General features: G+C 36.1%; 2 protein-coding genes across 2 annotated transcripts in view; one reads left to right on the top strand and one right to left on the bottom strand.

The window, feature by feature from the left end:
* LOC136039891 (neurobeachin-like protein 1) overlaps window positions 1-19339 on the top strand; it is a 182834-nt gene that overhangs the window by 75679 nt on the left and 87816 nt on the right. The gene's annotated exons all lie outside the window — the stretch shown is intronic.
* The window catches only part of LOC136039897 (uncharacterized), a 28362-nt gene that overhangs the window by 4184 nt on the left and 4839 nt on the right, over window positions 1-19339 (bottom strand). The gene's annotated exons all lie outside the window — the stretch shown is intronic.

Genomic DNA, 19339 nt, shown 5'->3' with positions numbered 1-19339 from the left:
TAATGCTAATGCTAGCCAGAATGCTTAGCCTGAATTCCAGAAATAATAGACTCAACCAAATTAAGGTATTTAGTGTTTTTAAGGCTGATTAACTCCCAGATTGATCAAAGTTTGATGAGAACATATCATGTTAATATTCTCAATCCCCCTCCAATGGTTGGAGGGGGAAAATAATCCAGGAATCTGTGAAACATGAAAGAAAAAGTAAGGGCTTCCCAAAAAGAAAAGATCCTGGATTTGAACATTGCCTATACATTGCCTACTTCCTTCTGTTTTTATTATTGTTCTGTTCTCAGGTTGGTTTCGCCAAGCTTGTTCTTTGTTCGAATGGGAAGATGCAATTTAGGAAATTTTACTGCTATTGTTGTGCAGATAACACTGGTTTTTCCTGTTTTGTGCCCTTTTTGTGTGTGAGTGTGTGTTTTTTTTATCTGTGCATTTGTTTATTATGAGAAAGTGGTAAGGCTGTAGCCTTCGCTGTTTTACGGAAAGTGTTGACCTCAGTATTAATGAAAACGTTAAATTTTAAAGTTTTTTTTATAGTTCTTGCTAGGGCCCAAAATGCATGGTTTTCGCTTGTCCATATATTGTATGTAAGGTAACATGATCTTTTATAATTTCTGTCTGTGAGGGCCACACAAAGACGTTCTGCATATCTATTGTTTCTTCGAGCCATGTTTCTGCTTTCAAGTGGAAAACTTCGTTTTTTTTTAAGTTGAAAACTTCAGGCCAGTTTCAAATTGATCTTAGACTAAAATCTAAAAATGCTTTTTAGCATTTTTAATAAATTTTCTAGCCCAGTCGCAGAAATTTCTTCTTAGAGCAATAAACATAAAAATTCATAGGTTTAAAAAAGGATTATTTTCTCACAGGTCTAAAACTATTGCCCTCTATTGCTACTAGCTGTCATTGTTTGTGATTTCGGTTGAGTTCGTCCTTTGTATTTTGTTTTTGAAACAAAATTGATTTATATCTCAATGCGATGGAGACACGGCCTCTCAGGACTAATCAGTAGTCACTACAATCACTACAAAATATATTACATTCGTTTTTTTCGTAAAAAAATTTGTTCGTGAGATAAATTTAGTCCAAGCTGCATATAGTTATCCCCATTGCCATCTTCTTAAAAGAAAGGTAGTCAGACAGCAATGTGTTTAAATCAGAAACACGCAATGATTTTCAATATGTATGATTGGAGTGACTAACTGTGCCTCTAGCACCTTGAAGCTCCCTCCTCCTCCCGCACTACCAACTTTGCAGCAGAAAGATAGTCGTGTTTTACCTTACTTGAATTGCAGCCATGGCCTTCAATCTGCGCAATGGAAGCATAAAGTGGGTTGATTGCCCCTCCAACAGCCCGCACTCTTCCCATCGCCCTTTTTTTTTTAGAAAAGTAGTATGTTGTACCTTTTTTAATTGGAATCGATCAAGTACTTTTAGTGTGTATGATTGTAGAAGCAATTTAAGCCAGTGGCCCCTCCAAAACCCCCTTCCGTGTCTCTACCGACTTTTAAAAGATAAGTTGGCATGGTCTACTTTATTTCAACCAATATCATGCCAGACTTTAGTTCTGCAGGATTGGAAAACCAGAATGAGGCTGTGGCCCAATTCTTCCCATCCTCACGACCAATATTTTAGTAGTAAGGCATGGTTGTCGCAACTTGTATAAGCTAGAATCATATGAAGATGTTTTTGTTTGTGGGGCCAGGATACTGAGCTGACACTTGACATTCACCACTCAGCATCCTCGCTTTTCAGCCGAAAGGTGGTTAAGTTCTTTTTCACTAATGGGCTTTAAACATATTGAGCAAGTACCTGGGAAAATGGCGAAAAGAATGATTTCTTTCACAGGCGTAAGCATCTTTTCTGACCTTTGCACAAAAGTGCTCAGATTCGCTTAAAGTATATGGGGCAGGTACTTAGAGCTAAGGGGACAGCTGTGGGGAGATTTTCCATGGGTTTTCTGCAGCATAAACTTCGTGTAAGGGAGGGGTGGAGAGATCTCCCGCACGATTTGAAAACCAATAAAAATTAAATAAATATTTTTTCTCAAATAAAAGTAGGCTAAGAAGAATTTTCCAAGAGGAATTGTCCGCAGAAAACTTTCCGGGGGGATTTTTAGCGAGGATAGAGTTGTTTGGGGGGAATTTTCCGGGGAGGAATTTCGGGAAGAAATTTCCATGGAGGAATCTTTTATGTGAGTAGGGGGTACTTCCATGGAGGGAAAGGCGGAATTCCCGATATTATTTGAAAAATGTCTAGAAATTAAGCTGAAAAAAATTTTTTTTCAACTGAAAGTAAGGAGCAACATTAAAGCTTAAAATAAATATTAATTGTTCCGTAAATGACGGGGCTGCCCCCTCCGCAATGTTTGGCTCTATGCTAAAGATTGACTTTTTTCCATAATAATTTATGAACGACTACTGAAACAAAGGATCTTTTAATTAGAATAAGAACCTTATTTAAATTACAAATAAAATGCTGTAGCGTGAAGAGCAATATTTTGAGGGGGACGTGAAAATGTTTGACACCCCAGACCTTGATATAATAGAAAAAGCTGGTGTACGAGGAAGGGTAATTGAAGTAATAAAATGGGATCTTGCTGGTCGCCAGATTGTGGTGCGTATTGGTGGTCATTTGTCAAGTAAGGATGACCTTGATGATATTGGTGTCCTACAGGGTCCTGTATTAGGTCCTTTTTTATTATTAATGTCCATTAATGATCTTCCGAGCTGTCTGCAGGAGAATAGTGGTTTTGCGATTTTATTTGTAGATAACCCAGCTGTGTCCGTTAAAGGGAGGGACTCGTTTGCATTAACTCAAAATTTGATTTTTAACAACAAATTTAGTTAGCCAGTGGTTCATCTGCAACTGTTTAGTACCAAACTTCGTGAAAGCTGAGGTTACAACATTTGTACGTTCAAAAACTGAAATATTCAAAACTTTTCATGCCAATAGCTCCAAGTTTTTGAACATAAGATTCGCAGGGTGGATCCTTATCGCTATTTGAAAGTTTTTCTAGACCAACTTCTATCATTTTGAATTCATATCGACCAGTTACACGTGAAACTCGCACTAAATATTGGTTCTACACAACTTATAAAAGTATATTTTTTCCGTTTTCAGCTTTAAAATTGATTCCTCACTCTTAGACTGCAAATTAGTTAACTCTGACGAAAGAGCTGCAATCGATTGTTTTGTTGAATGGCCTGCGTTAAATCCAAACTGACATTTGGAAAAGAAATGTATTTAATCTAAATAAGACGAAATCTTGCCTTTAAATTTTTCTTTCAATGACTTTACACAACAGCGTTCCATGACTGCTCTGCCTTTCTATGACGAAAAAATACAAGTTCAAATGAAGATAAGTCCTATTATTAGACAGTCTTCTTACTTCTTTCATTATATTAAAAAAATCTGCATATTTTGACCGTATACATCAGTGGTCGTCATTAGCAGAAAAACTAAGGCATTACAATTAAAGCAAACGTATCTATACAGCACAAAATAATTACTTTCGGGCAAGAGATAGTTTCCAGTTCATTCATCAAATCTGTGTGTGAGAGTTCATTAGCAGGGTTCATTCAAAGTCTTTGATTTGTAAATAATTTCCTTTTTTAATATTGCCTAAGTGTAAGTTGAATTTCTAATGAAGGTGGTACAAACTTCTTCATCTTCCAATTGCAAAAGAAATGTTGTTGAATTTAAAGTTATGTACTTGACTGATCACATCTCTCCGTAAATACGACGTATTTTGGACTTAATACCTTAAATTGGGCATATTTTTTTTCTAAGTCCCCAGTGCCTTTCTATGACGAACGAATAAAAGTTCAGATGGAGATAAGTCCTTTTATTATACAGTGAAAATAGATTCAAAAAATCTGGATATTTCGATCACAAACACCGGTGGTCGTCATCAGCAGAAAAACAAGAGCAGTGTACTTTAAGTTTAGTTATTCCCTTTTTTTTTTAATTAAACCCGATTGAACCTTGAACCTTGCATTACAATTAAAGTCGCCCTACAGAGCATACTTGCGCAGCTCTCTTGAATTTCATTCATTCAGCAATAGATTCAGGTCTTAACTCGGCAGCTTTATTTTTGAATGTTCGCAAAGCTTTTGATTTTTGACCCATCGGATTCTTCTTTGGAAACTATCGCATTTTGGTATAAGACCAAATGCTTTCTCTTGGTTTGAATCATATCTTTGTGGTAGGCTTATTTCAATTGATCCAGTTTTCCGGAGCCCTTCTGAAGTAGATTATGGTGTCCCGCAGGGATCTGTTCTTGGCCCCGTTCTATTTCTGATTTCAGCTAATGATCTGATTTTGGCAGTCAAAAAGTCCAGGCCTCTAGCATGCTACAATATTTGTCATCCTGATGTTCCTCCGTGTTCCAGTGCTAATTCTAATGAAGATTGTCTCGTTGCTTTTGCTGGTGACACCGTTCTTGGGACCCTTGAGAAGACGGAATGTATCAGGCCTAATCTTGCGGCATTATTCGAGAGAGTAATTTCATGCTTTGATGCGAATTACTTGGCCTTGAATGTTTCCAAGTCACATTTTCTTACTTTTTTCTCGTATTGATATAGCTTTTCCTCAGCTTATGCATCTTCAGGTGCCACAAGGCTCCTTGTACAGACCAGATAATCGGGTGGTCCAGTTTCTTGGTATCCTACTTGATGAAAACCTTACAGCATATAGCCCTGATTAGGGTTAAGGTCTCACGGAGTTTGGGTATTATTCGAAAACTTGGACACACATTTCCTGGATCTATCCAGGAGCTTTTTTTTCTGCCTTTTCCAATCATATGTTTTGTATTGCACCTTTATATGGATGTCTGCTTTTCTTTCTACACTGCGGTCAATTTCTGTCATGCATAATAAAGCACGGCGTCTGGTTATGGACACCAACCGTTCCTCATCAGAACCGCTCTTAAACCTATAGTCACTTAACTTTCTTTGTTGTGTTTCTTTTGTCTTTCATCTTATTCATGGCAATCTTCCAAAATCTCTTCAAAAAACACCAGTGTTTATTTCTGATTCAGCTCCATGTAGCCTTCGTTCTTCACGTAATATCTGCGTTCCTTCTACTCTTATTTTACGGTCTGATTTCAAACCCCCCTTTGCTTGTCAACGGGTATGGAATTTCTTACCTTCTTCAATACAGAGATACCACTCGGTTGTGACTTTTAAAAGGTTTCGTAAGGACCATTTAGTTAAGAATCGAACATATCAGCTTTTGTTTTCCTTTTCCTCTGTGGAGTTGATAACCCCTGAGTGTTTATTTTATGACGTATGGTTCTCTTCTCTGCGCTTTGACTTCCAGGCCTCAAGTATGGGTCTCTTTTCAATCTTGCATTTTGTCTGGCTATTGCTCTCTATTTTTGGTTGTTGCTTATATTGTATTTTCCTTGTATCCCTGGCCATGGAGCCTTTCCAGGGGGAATAAGAGTATTGTAATTCCAAGTTGTATTTACTGGTGAATAAAACTCTGAACTCTAAAACAAATGTATTTATATAGAACAAAGTAATTGCTTTCGGGTCACAAATAGTTTCTGGTTCACACCTGTTGAACTACTATTTGTTCTATCTGCTAGGAAATGCACCTGACCAAATACATGAATATAATAATGTGAAGAAATGGTTCAAGAATTACATCTGCAATATTTTTTAGCAAAGTAATATCACATCCTAATAAGTTATAATTTTTTAGATTTTTAATAACCTTATGAATTTCTTCAAAAGTAACCAGTCCTAGAAATATGCTCTTCCTAAGAATCTTCCCGGGACTGGGAAAACTTAGTATATTTATATCAGTGGGGCATTTAATTCTAATTTTATATGGACGATTTTCCTCATCAATGGATCTCAATAATGCTTTTTTTCAAGGTTTTTAAGGAATTAGTTTCTTACTCCTCCCACTAATATGCGTACAGAACAGTTTAATCTCTTCATTTACAGTTTGATAAAATTTAGCTAATGGTAGATTATGGTCCTTATCATTAATTACAGAACTAAAACAAAATTTGACGTAATTATACAGTGATCAGATGAATCGTTTAGAGTAGGAAATATATAGACTGAAGTAATCAATTCAAACTTAAAAAACTATATAAAAAAACTGTTTTCAACTGAAAGTAAGGAGCAATATTAAAATTGAAAACGAACAGAAATTATTACGTATATGAAGGGACGAGGGGATAACCCTCTCATATACGTAATAATTTCTGTTCGTTTTAAGTTTTAATGATGCTCCTTACTTTCAGTTGAAAAAACTTGTCTTTTTTATTTAATTTCTGATCGTTTTCTAAATAATGCTGGGAATTCTGGCTTCCCCTACATGGTAAATTCTCTTCCCCATAAAAAATTCCTCCATAGAAAGATCCTCCCATATAACATTCCCCCTTCTACAAGAAAAATCCCCCTGAAAACGTCTGTATACTTCCCAATAACCAATACTATAGGTAAACAATGTTCTAAATAATGCTGGGAATTCGGGCTTCCCCTACATGGTAAATTCTCTTCCCCATGAAAAATTCCTCCATGGAAAGATCCTCCCATGTAACATCCCCCCTTCTACAAGAAAAATCCCCCTGAAAACGTCTGTATACTTCCCAATAACCAATACTATAGGTAAACAATGTACCAAGTTCATAACTTGCAGCCCTACCCCTGGGGACTGTGGGGGGCTAAGTCATCCTCAAAGACATAGTAATTAAAGTTTCCGACTATTCTGAAAAAAATAGCTATATCAAAATTTTGATCCAGTTGCTTTGGGAAAAAATGAGCATGAGAGGGGGCCAAGTTGCCCTCACATTTTCTTTTGCTTAAAAAAGGCACTAGAACTTTTAATTTCCGTTCTAATGAGTCTTCTCGCAACATCCTAGGACCACTGGGTCGATACAATCATCTCTGGGGAAAAAAAACACATAAACACGCTTCCGTGATCTTTTTTCTGGCAAAAATAACACAAAATTCCAAATTTTCACAAATAGGAGCTTGAAACCTTGACAGTAGGGTTCTCTGTCACGCAAAAAACAAACAAACAAATAAACACGTATCAAGGATCTGTCTTCTGGCAAAAAACACAAAATTTCATATTTTTGTAGATACGAGCTTGAAACTTCTACAGTAGGGTTCTTTGATGCGCTGAATTTGATGGTGTGATTTTCATTAAGATTATATGACTTTAAGGGGATGTTACCCCCTTTTTTCCAAAATAAGGCAAATTATCTCAGACTTGTAACTTTTGATGGGTAAGACTGAACTTGATGAAACTTATACATTTAAAATTAGCATAAAAATCCAATTTTTTTGATGTATCTATTGGTATCAAAATTCTGTTTTTTAGAGTTTCGGTTACCATTGAGCCGAGTCGCTCCTTACTTACAGTTCGTTATCACGAACTGTTTGATGAACAGGAATTGCCATAAATAAGAACATGGCTACCATTATTCTCTATCCAATTACACGGACTGAAAATCCTTGTGTTATTCTGGTTCAAACACAGATCAACAGGCTTACCTCTGTGCTTACCTCTGAAAATTCATGTTTTATTCACGTTCAAACAAAGTGCACCATGCCTACTATTCTGCTAGAAATTTTGGGAAGGGCAGAAAAATATTGGATGGGTTTTGGTGGACTTTATGTCTCAATCAATTTGCATTTAAAATATGTTGTGATTTCGGTTATGAAAAAAGCGCAACATGCCGGTCTTTCGGCAAAAAAAAGGTGGCTGGAAAGAGATAGAGAAGGGGTTTGAGCCTCCACAGTCCCCCATTTTGCTTCCAATCACATTGATTCTGAAATCCGGGTATGGCTCTGGTTAAAAAAAGGTGCAATTTGTAAATTTTTCTGCTAAAAAGCTAGTTTAAGGTTGATGGGTGTTGTTTAAGGCCCCTTTCCCCCTTTTGGCCATTTCATTCGAACAGATTGGAAATCCTTGTATGGCTCTGACTCGAAAAAAGTACAACATGTCTATCCTTCTGCTAAAAGTTAGAGGTGGGAGGAGCGGGACGGCATTGTAAAGCCTTTCGCTCGCTTTGGCTCTACAATCATACTAATTAAAAGTTATTGCGTGATTCCGGTTCAAACAAGCCTCACTGACTCGGTCTTATCTCGTTTTTGGGCTCAGTCTGACGATTTTTTCTCGGGAGGCGGCACAACAAAGAAGTTGGCAACTCCTCGATATTTTCAAAACCCATGCAAAATACATCCATCAGCTCTTCAAGGAATCTTGACCAACGTTAGAAAGTCTATGTATCTTAGTACAAAAGCTGTCTAGCTGTCTTTTTTTTCGGGCCATCTGTCATATATTACTTAAAAACTATCAAAGGGAAAGCTACCAATGTCTTTAGAAATGAGATGAATATTGAAGTTTATCGTTTATCTGCCTCTAACCCCTAATTACCGTGAATAAAATAGCAAACTTGGCCGAAATCATAAACAGAAATGGTTTGCAAAAGTAGATAGCAGTCCATGCGGACTTGTGGAAAAATGCTTCTGGTTTGGATGTCTAAACTGTTTTGTTTAATATTCTCAGTAAACATTTCGGCACTGGGGCCCTCGCGAGACTCTTCGCACATGTTGAGCTCTTTCAGATTTCAATGTAATTTCATTTGGAAGTAGAAACTTGGCTCGATGGAACAAAATTTTGGTCGATAAACTTTAGATAGTCCTCTTAAATATAAGCTATAAAACTCTACTTTAGCTCACACATTGTAGGCTCTGGTTCAAGGACAAGCGAAAACACCCTCTTTGATACCAAATAAAAAGTTTACGCAGCTTTCCAAATTGCACTCTTATGGTTATCAATCCGGCCTGTGGTGTGCGCTTTCCGTTAAAACCGTGAAGCTCATGCTTTACATTTTTTTTTGTAATTTAATAAAATCTGTGACTTGGGGAGAAACAAGAAAAAAAACAAAGGTAATGTTGTACCCGCAGCACAGTAATGGTGATTCTAAAACGGTATAATAGGTAATTTTAGAGCTTGGTGACCCAGGTTTGTTGCTTAGGCACTTAGAGCCCTAGGCGGGCGTTTATTCACAGAACCGAAAAAACTGGGACCGGTGGAGAATTTTCTTTTGGAAGTTGAAGCCCTTTACACACGGTATCATCAATATCTAAACCAGGATCTAAAACAGTCTCTGACGTCCAGTTGTCGCTACGGAACGACTGTTTTTAAAATCAGTCTTATCAAAAAAAATTTGAGAAGACATTTCTGTTGTATTTAATATGACTTTAAAAGGTGACTTGATTATGTTTGACTAAAAATATTGTTTGCCTTATGTGTACTGTTTGTGGTTTTATTAATAAAATGCAGTCGTAAATTTGTTACAAATGGCTGCAATTTCATGCTGTGTAGAAACGCATATTTATACTTTCAAAAGTATAATTTTTGAATATAGAGCAAGGTTTTCATGAGTAAATATGTTGCGTAGTTTACTACAGTTAAAAATTTTAAGTTCATTGTCTTGTTGCTTTCATATACGGACCATTGTCAGTTGAAATCTGCAAATTATATGTAAGTTATTTTTAGCGTACTATAAAATATCGATTGAAAATAAATCGAAATAAATTTATCCCATCATCTTGGGTCAAGATCGTGCGCCTTGGGCGCTTTTCTGAGAATATAGCCCATTGTCTCTGCCCTTTCTCAAATTGTGAATCCATTTGCGGCGAGGCTGATTTTTCTTGGTTACTAGTAAAAGCTCAACCTTATTGATCCTCAAAATAAAGATTACCGCCCCATCTATTAAGATTTTTTCTTTCAATGATTTTTTTTCTTCGATTTTGCGTGTACAATATTTACTCAACTCATTCATACGACTAAGATTGTCAACTTCCATTTACTCACTGACGTAAAACAAAAACGCGTAACCATGTGTGCTAATGACCCAAAACAGAAGCATATCCTCGTTGTTCTTGTTTTTTTGGAGGGGGGGGGGGTCTGGTGTTATTTACAGATCACCTAACACAAGTCAGCCCCCGTGCTTTGAAGTCTCCTAAGTATGTACCCACATTTTTCTGATTACTAAAATTTCAGTTGTGACAAAACACACTCAATTAAGTAAGATAACTTAATTGAGGGAAGTGGGTCTTTCCACTTGTATAACCTCTAGATACTGGAATTGTTAAATATCTATGCTTAAAATAAGCGTCGTTTCAAGTTCTGTTATAGGTTGTAGCTCCTCTTCACATGGCTCGGACGCTTGGCCTTTTTTTTAGAATAACTTTTTAATTCTAAACCCGGAGAAATTCGAAACTTCTGGAAGTATAGCCACCTAAAATTCTAAAAATCCAAGGAGTCTTTTTTGGCGTTGAAAACCACCCAAAAATATATATTTGTCATAGTTGAAAATAAAGCTGTATTCAAAAAATATGTTGTTTTCCTTCCTGTAATACAGGTAATCTTACCAGGTAATACTGGTAGATTGCATAGTTGGTAATTTTATTACCGGTAGTTATATTGTCGATTCTTATGGTAAGGGCTGTCGTAGAAATTTACGAGGTGGCTCATTCGATCCGAAATTGGAAGTTGCCCTTTTTAAGAGTAAAAGGATATTGGAGGGCCGCAAGCCCCTCTTTCACGTCCTATTTTTCTGTCTGCACCCCTCCCCCCACCCGAAAAAAATAAGGAAAAGACATCTGATCAAATTTTGAGATAGTCATTTTGCCCGAAATAGTTGAAAAGTCTGGTAGCTGTATTTTTGGGCATAACACGACCCCCTTCCCATTCCCTGGGGCAAGGGTTGTAACTTGTACAAATTACTCATTGCTTACATATCGGTTTTGTTATTGGGAAAGGACTTCGATCCTGAAACTCAAAAAAGGCTAAGGGTGTTAAGGTGAAACCTTCATGGAATGTTAAAGAGAATGTTAAACTAAATCAAAACATACTATATGCATGTAGGTTGTCCAAAGGTGTATCAGCAATATCTCAGGAATGGCTGAGGGTATCATGTTGAAACTTGCAGAGCATGTTGAGGAGAAGGCTAAACTAAATCAAAAGACACTATGCGCATCCATATTTTTTAAATGGTGTATCTACGATATCGCAGAAATAGCTAAGGGTGTTAAGTAGAAACTTTCAGGGCATGTTGAACTAAATTAAAGTGAATCTTGTGCGTCTAGTTTGTCAAAAGAACGTATCTGCAATGCTTATCTCATGAGCGTCTAAAGGTGCTAAGTTGACACTTTCAGGGAATGCTGAGGGGATGTTGAACGAAATCAAAAGACAGTATGTGCATCCAGGTTGTTCAAAGGGCGTCAGGAATGACTAAGGTTATCAAGTTGAAATTGTTAGGGGATTTTGACGGTTTGTTTTACTGAATCAAAAGACACTTGGTGCATCCAGGTCGTCAAAATGACATAGATTTTTACATAGACGGATATATTTGACTGATCAGGTGTGTTGAATTAAATCAAATATACTCTGAGCATCTGGGATTTCAAACGCAAATGTCTACAATATTTCAGGAATGACTAAGTGCATTGCGTTGAAACCTTTAGGGAATGTTAAGGGGGATGTTGAACTAAATCCAAAGAAATTATGTGCGTGCAGATTGTCAAAATAGCCTAACTCTAACATCTCTGGAATGGTTAAAGTATTAAGCTGAAACTTCCTGGAAATGTGGAAAGGGATGTCGAACCAAATCCAAAGACACCATGTGCATCCAGGTTTGTCAAAAGGGCTTACCCGGAATACCTTGGGTACGCCTGAGGGTATTAATGAACGGTTCAAGGAATCCAGCTGGAACCGTGAAGGAATTTCGGTTGGGAATATCAAATATATCTTAAATTTTGCCTCAGAGGGGGTGGGGGCTTATCAAGAACCCAAAAAAATGAATCTGCATTTTCTGATTCTTAACGTAAAATGCTTTTTTTTTTATGTTGGTCTGATTAAAAGTTCAGGCGGCGAAGATACCTCAATTAAAGTTTTAGAACCAATGGATCCTCAACTGGAAACAAGCTGGTTGCATTAATTGTTCACACCCTTTTATTTTTTCTCTTAACAATAAATAAAAATCCTTTTTGACAAATGAACCCAAGATATATTTCCTTTAGTCAACAAGCAGTTAAAACAAAACATAGCACAATAAGGTTCTTATGCTATTTGCGACTGTGAGTACTTACAATTGCGACTACTTACAACTGCTAGTGCGATAACTAGCGACGAGTGTGACAACTTATGATTGCAACTACTACTGCTTGAAGGTTATTTAAATTATAAATTTCATTGAATGTTGAAGGGGATGTTGCACTAAATTAAAAGACTTCAGGTGCATCCAAGTTATGAATTGGGAGTATCTGATTGTATCTGGATTGATCTCAGGAACGGTTACGGGTAGTAAGTTCAAAATTTCATGGGATATTAAGGTGGATTTTAAACAAATTCAAAAGATTGTCGTGGGGAATGTTGAGATTAAAGACACTATGCGTATCCCAGTCGTTAATGGGCGTAGCTGCAATTATTAAGTTGAAAATTTCAAAAATTTTTGAAATGTATGTTGAACCAAAGCAAAAGACACCATTTGCATTCTGGTTGTCAAAATGGCATACCTGCCATGTCTCAGAAAAAGGTAGGGGTATTAAGTTGAACCTTTCATGTGTGTTGAACTTAATCAAAATAATATTACCTGAATACCGGTATAGGTAAGGGTATTACCATGAGACTTTCAGAGTTGAAGGGGGTATTGAACATACTCAAAATACAACAATGTGCAATCCGGTCGTGAAAAGTGTGCATGTGCGGTATCTGAGAATTTACTGGCTTGTGGTTATGTAGCTGAAACTTTCGTTGGGTTTTAAACTAAATCAGAAGATACTATGTACTCCCAGCTTGTTAAAATGGTATGTGCAATATCTGAGAAAGAGTTAAGGGTATTAAGTTGAGTCTTTCAGAGAATGTTGAGGGGATGTTGAGCTCCGTCAAAAGATACTATGAGCATTTCGGTTTTCAGAAGGGCATATCTGCAATATCTTAGGAACGGTTAATGGCACTTGGTCGAAACTTTTAGGGACTGTTTAGGGGACTGTTGAAATAAATTAATAGACACCAACTGGTTTTAATAAATTAGAATCAGAGATTTCAATTCTTGCTCCCGAGACTTAAAAAATGGAGAAATATTCATAAGACTAACGTAGAAGTCTAAAGCCTACTGCGTCACTTGTGCTTTAAAGAAAACGAGTTATATTACAAATGTCTTCTTTTATATGTAAGTAGAAAGAGAGGTATCAATTCCGATTGGAAATTTTAGTTTGGAATCCTGCCGCTAGGGAAATCATGACGTTAGTGTCACTATACTGAGATATTTTTTTAGTTCCCAACCCGATTAGCAGGCGGGGCGTTACGGGGGCAGTTTGTTTTGCGCCCACCCGTTCGGGAGATGGGGCCAGTTCAATTTCTTTAAGAAATTTAAGTTTTAACAATTTTGCAATAATGAATTTTTAGTGTTTCTTTGTATTATAACTTTAAGTTTTCAACATTTTAATGTAACGAATTTTTATCTTTTAATATTTTTGTATTATGACTTTTTTTTCAGAATTAGTTTTTTTTATGTCATCCTTGCGCTTGTATAAACTTCTCTTCATATCAACCAAGATTCTTCTCCTCTTTTCCTCCAGTTTCTTCTCGTCTATTTTAAAGTCTACGATATCTAAACATGTTGTAGTAGGCTCAATAGAATGGCTGAAATCATGATAATGCCCTTTAGATATAGAACAGTCGCAATAAAAATATATTTGTAACTCAACATGTTCATCCATGTTAACGCTGAGCAAACTTTTTTAAACTGAATTGAAATTTGTCTGTGCTTACATAGGAAATCTCCCAAGAAGGCCTAGTATAGCGCCACGAATTTCTAGTGATAGGATAGGAAACAAAAAAAAAAAAATAGAAAAAAACTAGGTTAAAATTATCAAAATATGAATTTAAAAGGTACAATTCAAAGAAAGTTGAACTTAAGTCTTCTGAAATTGAATAAAAGCCAAGACATCCCGAAAAAATCTCGCAATATACCCCATGTGGGATATGCATAAAACCGAGAAAATAATAAAAAATATGAAATAAATCTAAAAAATATAGAAAAAATTTGGTTAAAACCATCAAAATATAAAGTACAGTGGCCTAACTCAATTATAGTTGAACTTAAAAGCCTTTTGAAATTGAGTGACAGCCAAGACCTCTCGAGAGGAACTGGTGAAATACCCTGTGCGGGATATCCATAAACCCTTTAAAATAATAGAAAATATTAAACAAATGTTAAAAATACAAAAGACAAAATCGGTTAAAACCATCAAAATATAAAGCAAAAGAGCATAATTGAAACAAAGATGAACTTAAAAGCCTTTTGAAATTGAGATATATGCAAAGAAACTTGAAAAAACCCTAAGTGGGTTATATATAAAGCGGAGAAAATAATAAAAATATGATACAAATCTTTAAAAAATACAGAAAAAATTGGTTTAAACCTTCAAAATATTGAGCAAACAAGACCTTAGTCAAAGAAAGTTTAACTTAATCAGGTTAATTATAAAACGACTTAGCGTCTAGCATATGCGTTTAGAAAATACACTAATTTGTCTAAAGCCCTAGAAAGTGTTTGTGTTCTAAGCCTAGCTCCCAAAATATGAGTTTGACCCATCCAAAAATAATAATAATTTAGAAAATTGGTTAAAACCTTCAAAATACAAATAAAAAAGGCCTAATTCAAAGAAAAGTCGAATTTAAAAGTCTTCTAAAATTGAGTGATAGGCAATGACTGTAAAAAAAAACCCCAGGTGGGTTATACACAAACCCGAGAAAATTTAAAAAATATGAAACAAGTCTTAAAAATATAGAAAAAATTGGTTAAAACCTTCAAAATATTAAGCAAAAAAGGCCTTAGTCAAAGAGAGTTGACCTTAAACAAGTTTATTATAAGACGCTTTAGCGTCTAGCATATGCGTTTACAAATTACACTAAAAATATAATCCAAGACAAATGTAGGGCCCGTGTGGTCAAACCTTCAAGCACTAGAAAGGATTAGTACTCTAAGGTTAGCTCCCAAATTCTGAGTTTGATCCATCTAAAAATAATAATAAAAAAATGGTTAAACTCTTCAAAATATAAAGGAAAAAAGGCTTAGTTACGACCCTGCCGGTGCTATCCTACTGGAGCACTCTCCTCCATAGCACCTGGTAAAGGTTGAAATCTTAGAAAGAAAGGCTGGACTTTAAGAATGGTTAAAGGTAGGAAATGGAAAAAAGTTCAATCGAATTTTTTTTTTAGGTGTTCGGACACTGATGTAAACCATAAACCCTTGTAAAAAAAAAGATCAAATCTTAAAATATTGTAACAATACTCAGTTAATCCCAAAATCCCACCCTTAACTCATTTCACCCTGACAAAAAAGTTTGTTGTAAATTGATAACATGGAAAGTTTTGAATAGACCTAGTTTATAAATAAAACCTTCTAAAAATGCCGAAATCTCTGTATATTTCATATAATCCACTGAAAATTTTCTGAATAGAGTGATGTGTTTGAACTACTCCAGGAACTAGCTACCAAAAGAAAGTGGGGCTGCTAAGGAAATCCCCCGTAAGGTAAAAAGCTCCTGAAAGGTGATGAAAACCCACGCGCCCTTTAACTAAGAAAATAACAATAATATGAATTTTTTTAATATAGAAAAATAATCATTTAGAAATACACGAGTTTTTTTGGTAGCTCCTCCTTCCAACACCCCCTCCCCAAAAAATCTAGATCCGACCCTGCCGGGGCTACCCTCCTTGAGTGCTCTCCCCCATAGCGCCTGGTAATGGTTGTGACCTCTGCGAAGATCGGAACCCTGGTAAATTCAAGACACTAAGATGTAATAAAAAAGGCTGGACCTTAAGAAAGGTTAAAGGTAAGAAAGGGAAAAGTTCAATTGGAAAATTTTTTGGGTGTTCGTATACTCATGTGAACCATAAACTTAATTTTTTTTGTGTTCACAACACCCGTTCTTCCAACACCTGAAAGAGCTATTCAATTAAAAGATATTTCTAATTCAACATGTTCATCCATGTTAACACACAACAGACTTTTTCAAACTGCACCAAATTTGTTAAAAATGTGTCTAGAGAATCTGTTTTTTCTTTCAGTCTAATGAGGTTAAAGGTTAGAAGAAATATGTTAGCATATATGAAAACACTAGCATTACGAATGCTCCCAGCGGCAGGGCTGAGAAGTAAAATTTCTGACTGTATAGCTACACCAAAAAGAGTGGACCTGCTGAATTGGATTTGTGGTCGGAAAAAAAGAGAGTGGAAGTGTTTCATAGCGATTCGCCCCCTCCGGAACCGTCTTATGAGAAACTGAAATTTCCCGGTGTTAGGAAAAATTTAATACAACCTATTGATAAACACGCTTAGGCATGCGTTCCTGGAATTCTAAAAATTGAATTATCTGGCATGTGTTATTGTTAGGGCATATTTTACCATGTGACTTTGTTTGTTTATTCAAAGGTGTGGAAAAATCTTTGAATAAACAATATATCCTACCCAGGAATAATGTCTTAGAAAAAAGTTATTCAGGAGAGGATAGATGAGAGTCCGGGAGATGTTAAATTCTGATGTTAATCCGGGAGATGGAAATTCATATGCGGGTGGTAGTGTTTTTCACTAGAAAATTATATACAATGGCTATTAGAAGGAAGGTAAAATTTGAGGCTAGTATTATGAATGTTCCTTTCCGGCTGGAAATCTATAAAATTTGCAAATTTGATGGATTATGACATATTCTAGAGAGGGTTGGATCGTAAAAATTATGTCTGTGAAAGAAGAAAATATTAGTGTCTAGTCTTAAATGCATGAAAATTACGCTTTGCAAGAAAATACAATAGGAAAGCTACACCAAATCGGGAAATCTAAAGGCTCTTCCCTCCAAAATGCGGTGACAAAGCCAAAAAGGTTCATATACCGCAAAAAGTAGAACTCCATTTTCTATATACAAAAGAACATGGGGTTATAAAAAAATCTTCCTGGAAGAGCCTAGTATAACTACATTACCCCCATGAATCCTACCGGAAGGGTTGGGAACTAACATTTCTGACAGTATATTGGTATTAGCGCTATATTTTCCCAGCTATAGGGTCGGGAACTAAACAATCTCTCATTATATCGTACACTAGCGCTATGATTCAATGGTGATAGGTTTGGGAACTAAAAAATATCTCAGTACAGTGACACTAGCACCACAATTCCCCTAGTGGCGGTATTGCGAACTAAAATTTCCGATCCAGATTGATACCTCTCTTTATACTTATGTACCACATTAAAAAATAGAACTATAAATTACAGCGAGATAAAATCTTTAATTGTTGAGTTTTCAGAAGTTAATATCGTTATGTACCAAATTTTCAGTTTATTGGTATTAGTTCTTTCGAAGGACTGTTCAAGACACATGTAGTTTTCAATAAAGCGCAAATGACACAATAGGCTCGAAATAATATATGAAATAACATGTAAAATAGTTTATATAGGTACCAACGATTTAGACCAGTACAAAAAAAAAAAAAAAAACAGTTTTCATCAAAGCGTGGAAGACTACTAGTTACAAAACATAGTATTTATGGTTTATTCACACTTGTTAATAAATTCCTTTCATATAATGAGTCTGTTGAAAAACTACAACAAATATTTGTGCAGTTCTTTCATTCGATGAGGATAATTTTAACGACTTTCGGTGCTATTCTAATTATCTTATTACAAATGATGCGTGGAAATTTTTAAATTGTTAATTTTTTATTTACTGGCAGTCATTGAATCAAGTGAAAGCATTATTGTTTTCATCTTTTCATTTCAAGTTCATTGCCGACATCAATCAAGTAATATCGTTAATCCGGAATGAAATAGCGATAATTGGACAATTATTGCTTTTTCGATGGAATCTAAGCTGCTCAAAACATAATAACTTATGGATCTGACGGGGGTGGCAGACGATGAATCAGAAAGTAAGCCCGGGAAGAAACACTTTCCCATTCATCCTGATTTTTGCCCACCCCGCCCTCTCTTAAGTGTAGCTATGCATAGTTAATGTTCCCAGTAAAATGAATGGTAATTTTATTTCCCTAAATTGATTTTGAATATATGACGTTATAGTTGTACAGATTATTGTTTTTCTTTTTATTTAGCTTTTTAAACTTCTTTCTTTTTTCGAGTTTCCTTTTCTACAAACCAAAAACTCCTTGGACGTCTGCGCCATCTGTTCTTGAAACCCTACAATAGAAGTGGAATAAAACAGGGGTAGTTGTAGTCGTGTAAATGGGTGTTTTCCTTTGAGAAAAAAAAATCATCGATAGTACAGAGTGATGTTAAACAAGGGAGGAGCAAAACTTACCCTATCAATTAGGGGTCTGTTTTGCAATAATATCCAATAAATTACAGGTTTAACTGCTGTAAAAAAAATAGTAAAGAAGCTAGCGAAGTAAAAGGGTGTGCGTTTAACTGAGCCCTCGTGTAACTGAACCCCGTGCAACTGAACCCTCGTGCAACTATACCTCCGTTTAACTAAACCCCTGTTTAAATTAGCCCCCCTACAACTGAACTCCATGTAACCGAACCCCAGTTTAAATCAACGTGTTTATTTGTTTGTTTGTTTGTTTTTTGTTTTTTTCCCAGGGGTGATCGTACCGACCCAGTTGTCCTAGAATGTTGCGAGAAGGCTCATTATAAAGGAAATGAAAAGTTCTAGTGCCCTTTTTAAGTGACCAAAAAAATTGGAGGGCACCTAGGCTCCCTCCCACGCTAATTATTTTCCCAAAGTTAACGGATCAAAATTCTGAGATAGCCATTTTATTCAGCGTAGTCGAAAAACCTTATAACTATGCCTTTGGGGACGACTTACTCCCCCACAGTCCCCGTGGGAGGGGCTGCAAGTTACAAACTTTGACCAGGGCTTACATATAATAATGGTAATTGGAAAGTGTACAGGCGTTTTCAGGAGGATTTTTTGGTTGGGGGGAGGGGTTGAGAAGAGGGGGATATGCTGGGGTAACTTTCCATCTAGGAATTTGTCATGGGGGAAGAAAATTTCCATGAAGGGAGCGCAGGATTTACTAGCATTAAAAAAAAAAACACTGAAAAAATAAATATGAAAAAGTTTTTTTCAGCTGGAAGAAAGGAGCAGCATTAAAACTTAAAACGAACAGAAATTATTACCCATATGAGGGGCTCACCTCCTCCTAATACCTCGCTCTTTACGCCTTTTAGGAATTTCAACTATTTATTCTACGGCTTTTGTGATTCAGGGGTCATTCTTAATGAATTGGGACAAAATTTAAGCTTTAGTGTAAAGAGCGAGGTATTGACGAGGGGGCAA

Source organism: Artemia franciscana, chromosome 2 (genome assembly GCF_032884065.1).
Source record: "Artemia franciscana chromosome 2, ASM3288406v1, whole genome shotgun sequence".
Classification (NCBI taxonomy): domain Eukaryota; kingdom Metazoa; phylum Arthropoda; class Branchiopoda; order Anostraca; family Artemiidae; genus Artemia; species Artemia franciscana.
This window is presented reverse-complemented; position numbering and strand designations above follow the sequence as displayed.